Raw genomic sequence first — 7,125 nt, forward strand, 5'->3', positions numbered from 1 at the left:
GGAGTGTGATCCATACTAAGCAAACGATATTTGTTAATACTGGATTGTACTTAATGTGCTAAGTGAGTCTGGTTGGGAAAACTCATATACCTGGGCATAGAGAAACAAACCAATAAGGGTTCATCCCTTGATGAGGTCGGAGTATTCCCGGAAGAGTAAGCCGAGGGATTGTGTGAACCTTGTGTGTGATGGAGGCTTTCAGAGACTGGGATTGTGACCATTTTCCTATTGGTTAGACTTTGGTAACACATTAATGATCCCTTGCATGGACTGTGGATTATGGGCAACATTGGGTCGGTTTGAGAAAGCATGTGTAGTCTGTAGTCCACAGTTGAAGGTAGAGTACCCCAGTGCACATTTATTCCTAGACCATATGGATCATGTTCCCATCATGGTGTTTAATTTTTTTTATTTTGATAATGTATGCTTTTTGGAGTTGTTATTTGAATTTTTCTAAATCTTTGGATATTTTATTTATCAAATTTGGATGTATAAAAACATAGATATTGATTTTATAATGATTTAAATATTCAAACAATGATTTTTTATTTTTCTAAGAATAAAAAACAGTATAATTGCATAGGATGCCCAATATGACTTTTGGGCTCACCGTAACATGTTAGGTAGGGCCCATTATGTGCCACAAAAGGTGGCACGCCCCACCTAAGTGGCTTTCTATTTTGTTGGTCAAGCTTTAAAGCTTGAGAGGAAAGAAATTGTTGTTTTAGAAAGCTCAAGCCTCGATGAATTTGGAATAAAATTTTTAGTATATATGAGAAGGCTTATGCATGAAATAAGAAAGGATAATATCATCTTATATTAATTCCTTATTTGAATTAATTGATAGGGAAATAATTTAAGAAGTGGGGGATAATGGTTTTAGCACTGTCCATAAGATATTGATGGCCCATCTATAGAATGAAAAGCTCATATCTCCCCCTTCACAAATCATCCTAAATCAATGGTGCGTATTCAATATCACATGAAGCGGCAAGCTATGAAAAATCCTAAAAAACCTTCAAACACTATAAAAAGAGATGGACCCTACCCAATATTATCTACACCATATCTCTTACACCCTCACTATTTTCTCTCTCCCATTTAAAAAGGAAGGGGCACGTCCTTAGCAAGAATTCTCTCTCTTTCACTCTCTCTAGTTTGTAAAAAGGGGGACCCCATATCTTGGGACTCTCTCTCTTAGAAAGTTTCCCTCTCTCTCATGCAAGCCAAAAGTGGCACACCCCACTCTCTTCATCTCTTGAGATCTCCATCTCCCATCTCTCAACTTGGGTAATTTTTGCCAACAGGTTTAAGGTGCTTTAAAAAGAGACTTTATATCTTTCAAACTAGGTTATCAAAGGGGGTTCACATGGGTTTGAGTTTTGTGATCAAAGGGGTTCATATTCCATTGGATTGGCTTATCCTAACTTGCTTTCCTGGTTGAGATTGAAGGTTGACCGTTAGATCCTGCGTCATTAGAAGGTAGTGACTCGGTGTGGGGTGTAAGAAGCCCAATAGAGGTAATCTCCGACACGCTCTTTTGTTTATTGCTTATTTACTTATGTCTTCTTTATTCCCAAACATTTTTATTGTTTATTTGCTTATTGTTTTCTTTATTCCCAAACATAGGTTGTCTTTTCTTTGTTTATGAAAAGTGAGGTTTTGAATAGCTTCAAGTTCTTGAGATCTTATTGTATTCTTTTTATTTTATTTTATTTGAAGTTATTATATTGTAAAAGGACTACTTATGAGTGGTCTAGGCCGTGAAGAAAAAGGAAAAAATTAAATATATACTCCAATTAGATCACACGTGTCCTTCTTTCAAGGAGTTCATGAAGGCTGGTCTCCCTAGATATGAGAGGATTTCAATTGTCCAATCTTTAAGCCTAAGCATGAATTATTTAATAGAGTGACTCGTAATTTGTAATTTGAACAGTGCCAAACCCACATGAGGAATAATTCGAGTGGTTCGAATTCTAAAAAGCATCGACTTTGGTGTTAATAGAGTTTGGGAAGTGGAACAAGAATATTACATTACCAAAATATCCCCATCTGATTTTTGTTTTTTTTTAACGAGATATTGCTACTTTGGAACCAGGAACATGCAGGGTTGATTTGGGTAAGTCCATGTTTCAAAATTCGTAAATTCTGATCGGCAATCATCAATTCAAATTGAGAATCGGCAGGGACCCGACAAGATCCTAGTTAAACTGAGAATTAGTTCCATTTTGATGGAATCCCCCATTTCTATCTAAGAGCCGAATGAGCCTGTTAGGGAAACCTGGTCTCCAACCATTTTATTTTGCATTATTTTAAATTTTTAATTTAAATTATTACTTAGATTTTTGGGGTTTGATTATCACACCAGAGAATTGTTCTAGATCACCAATCTAACCCAAATTTTCGAAAGGTCTTTCAGCCCAGCAAATCCCAAATTTTCAAACATGGGGTAACTTAACTGCGGTGGTATTACCAACATTGACCCCATGTAATTCTCAACGAGTACAACATGTTGCAGTTTTGAAACCCGGAACAAGTAAAGCGTTTCTGAAAATATTTGAAAGCATTTCTAGTATTTATGGAAAGGTTTTAGATATAATTTTTGGAAAAATTTCATACAGATCCCTAATTTCTCATCTTATTTCACGGTAGACCTTTTTTTTATTTCTCTTTCAAGCGACATAAAAAAAACCCTCAAGTATTTCAATATACCCCCTCATCTCTTCTCTCCCACGTTTATTCATTTTTTACTACAAAAACTAACCCTAACAAATTGTTTTATTCCATCTCAATCCAAAAGCTTTTTTAATCATATTTTGCACTTTTTGTAAACTCTCTCTCACTCTCATGCATACACACATGCGCACACACACTTTAAACACAAACAAATTCTTCTTCTTTTTGTTTGGCAAAATCAATACAAAATTGAAAAAGTGCAAAATAGGGTTAAAAAAGCTTTTGGATTGACATGAAATAAAATAATTTGTTGGGATTAGTTTTGTGGCCAAAAGTAAATAAACCTGGGAGAGAAGAGATGAGGGGGTACAGTGAAATACTTGAGGGTTTTTTAATACCGTTTGAAAGAAAAATAGAAAGATGGTCTACCGTGAAATAAGATGGAGAATTAAGCTGTATGAAATTTTCCCTTAGTTTTTTTAGTTAGGCTTTCTTATTTGATAAGGAAAAAAGTTAATACAAGGTGGAGACCTTAAAATATAGAATTAGGGTGCCCATCTAAAATCCTTCCAAAAAGGTTGTTTGGATAAAAACCGGGCAATCTAACTAGCAATCGGACGGTTAAATCCGAACCGGCTACTGGCCGGTTTAGGTTTCAACTGGTTTTGGTGACTAGCCGGGTATTTTTAAAAAAAAATCAAAAATAAAAAAAATAAAAATAAAAATAAATAAATAAATAAATAAATAAATATATATATATATATATATATATATATATATATATATATATATATATATATATATAATCTAAAAAATAAGAGTTTTGTTTGTAATATATTTTTTAATGTTATGGCAAAGATTAAAAATTGTTTTGGTCATTAATACTTACTTTTACTTTTTTCTTTTTTTAATAAAAAATTTAACAAGTACCCTAGGCACAAATCAATTCTTTAAAATCTTTTTTTTTTTCATTAATTTTCAACTTCATTTGAATACGTTTAATTTAAATATACTTTTTATATTTTATTAGATGTTATTTTTTATTTTTTTCAACACTTTTTTGACTGCCAGGGACTTGCCCGATTAGAAAGGTTGAATCAACCGGTTTACCGGTTAGGCCAGTTGAAGCGCTTCTGAGCCCATGTCCGGTTAACTGTTCTGTTCGATTTTGCGAACACTGGTTTGGATGTTGGAAAAATATGTATCTGATCATCTCGACATCAAAATGTGTAAATATGGAGAAAACAAAAAGAGATTTCAAGTCCTAAAAATATTACATCTTACAACATATTATCTAGACCTTCCATTTTCAAGATTGTCATGTATTTATAGATTGCTTGATTTGAACTAGTTTTGGAGTTTAAAATCTTATAATTAGAGATATAAGTAGATTCTCCGACCATCCTAAGAATTTCGACACCAAAATTACATCTCAAGTTCGAAGGTGTTACAATTTTATGCAAATCACACTCTTTGAAAAGACCTAGATACACAAACCCTGGATATGTCTCAAAACCTAGTTGTGCATATTCTAGTATATGTAAAACCTGATTTTGAAAACAATAGCATTTGGGTCGCTACTAGAAGAACCCAATATATGAAACATGTCTTGTTTGGCTCCACTAAGTTGAAAACGAGGTTTTGGTTATTTATTGTTAACCTAGTTTAGCTGTTCATTTAATAAATTGATGATTCTATTATAATATATGGCCAATATGAAAGATTTTTTGGGAAAAAGTTATCGACAATATGACGAACAGGTTCCAATAAAATTACCTCTCTCTCCACAACCCATACGTTATTCCCAAAATACCTCTCTCTTTCCACGACCCGTACGTTATTCCCAAATTACATCATATCCATAACATATTTCATTAGAGAGTTAAGAAGTTAAATATAAAAGTACCATGAAGTCCAAAAGTAGACTTCGTATAGGTTCTTTTTTAGCTTTATGATCATAAATAAAATCAATTTATTGCATAGGCTATGATATTCTAGGTCCTCTGCAGAAACTTGATCCATGAAGTGCATAGGAGGTAAAACAATCCCAAATTTCTTCACATACCGTTGCTATATTGATGGCAGGGTAAGAGTTGTACGCCTTGGGATTATTTCTTAGAAAAACTAAAAAAAACTGGCGAAAGAGAGAAAAAAAAAAAGAAAAAAAAAAAAAGAAAAAGAAAGAAAGAAAGAAAGAAGAAGAAGCAATGATTTGCAATAAAAAAAATGATTAACAGGGAACATAATTTCAAGCTCTTAACTGTCCATATAGAAACCAATTTTCAAAGAAAAATTGCCAAAAAAACAATCAGAAAAATATCAAAGAAGCAATTTTGCTTACCAATCTAAAAGCCACACAAATGAGACCTTGTTGATGGCAGGTTTTGTCTTCAAAGAAACACAGTGACAATGGAGTGGGATTCAAAACAGAATGTTTGAAGCCATGCGATTTCTGGTGGTGGCTTAGGAGTTTGCTAGCAAGTGAGCAAGATCTGCGAATGGGTGGAGGAAGCTACTGCAATGGCTTGGGTAAAAGAAATTGAGGTGGAGAGAAGATGAGATTAGAAACGGGTGGTATGACTGTCGAGGAAATTTCAACTTTTTTTGGAATGAGCATTATGCTCATTTTCAGGGGTTTTGAGTATTGCCAAAAACAGGTTTTGGTGGGTACAAATGGATCCAAACAGTCGAACTCATGTCAAAACCTAGAAATACAAAATCGGGTTTTGCATATTATAGGTCCCAAACAGTGGACGGCTTCGAATATTGTATGGGATAAATAAATCTTTATTCAAAGGGATTGTATGCAATGTCACCGCTTACATTTGATATAGAGAGGTCACAATTATTTACAACCATCCAATATGAACTTTCTAATAGCTTAGATGTATCACAAAGTTCGATAACATTTCTTTTGAACTTTTAACTTGACCAATGAAATAAATTCAGACACCCCAATTTTTCAAAAGGGGCAACTTTCTAAATATATAACTTTTTTTCAAAAGGGGCAACTTTCTAAATATATAAATTTAAAGGATCACATACAATGAGATCATTTATGTTTGATACAAGGTGATCACAATTACATAAAACCATTTCATGTGATAACTTGGGTATATCACAAAGTTTGAAATTTTTTCTTTTGAAATTTGAGCTTGATCAATGAGATAAATTCAGCCTTTTACTTTTACATCTAATAGTCAAGATTAATTGTGACCACCTTATACCAGAGATAAATGGTCCCATTGTATACTTTTCTTAAATTTAAATTGTATGAGAAGGCACATGGGAAAAAGTTAAGAGTTGAGCTTTAAAATAGTGATTCCTCTCCAAGTATGTAGATGGACCTTTTATAAGAAAAAATAATGATACAATATTTGTTCTCCTTTTGCCCTAGCATTTCTATTTTCTTTGTTCCTCCATCATTATATTATCTTGAGCTAATACTTTGCAGATAATTTTCATATAACAAAGAGGGAGAAAGGAGAGGGATATTAGACAGAGAGAAAAAACAGTCTGATCTTGAAAATAGAATCCCAAAACTCGCCTAATGTCAAGTATATGATCCAGCCCAGTACTGCTGATAGGCGCTTCTTGGTCCGATTTTAAATCTTTAACTCTGTACGAAACCATCACCTCTACTTAATCGCAATATGTATTCTAAGGATTGTCCATAACAAAACCATTTATTTCTTATGCATACTCATTCATTAAATGTCGCTTGGGGTTAGTTACGAAGTCTGAAATTTTCTTTTTAAAACTTAATGTCTAATAAAAAATACTCTTACAACCGTCTATTTTGAAATTTAAGAAACAAAAATCAATGTGACTTCTTTGTAAAAAAAGATAGATGGTCTCCGTATAAATAATCCCTTTATTCTCAATGGTAATTGAAACTGAGCACAGGAACCTTCCCCTGCTGACTTACCAAAAATAAATAAATGAACCATCGAATAATGCACTTGGCAATAGTTTACATCTACGCAGGATGTAAACGCATGCTACAGTATAGCATATTATTGCCTTCCAAATATCTAAAATTAACTTATTCCGACTTCCCAAACACAAAAAATGAATAGGGGTGGTAATGAGCCAGACCAGCCAGGCCCTAGTCCATATAGGGACTGGCCAAATACAATAAAAGCACACAATATGTTAAGAAAAGCTCAAGCTGGGCCGGCACTAACGTGGAGCTAGCCCAAGCTTAGCCTAGCCCGGCCCTATCCTCGAGCCGTAGTGGCCCAGCTCTCACGCTACATTTTATAGCCCAAGCCCTAATTTTTGGGGTCCAGCCATTTGGGCTGGCCCAACCAACCCAATGTTAACCATAAAAATGCAGTAGGTAGTTGGTATCGCGCAATAGATAAATAAGAATATCCAACAGAAAGGAATATCCATACAAGTGTGTTTCCAAAGGTCAAAAGAAAAAAAGAAGAAGATGCGGTTAGC

Source organism: Amborella trichopoda, chromosome 6, assembly GCF_054954075.1.
Source record: "Amborella trichopoda isolate Santa Cruz 75 chromosome 6, AtrichopodaSantaCruz75HAP2 v2.0, whole genome shotgun sequence".
NCBI lineage: Eukaryota > Viridiplantae > Streptophyta > Magnoliopsida > Amborellales > Amborellaceae > Amborella > Amborella trichopoda.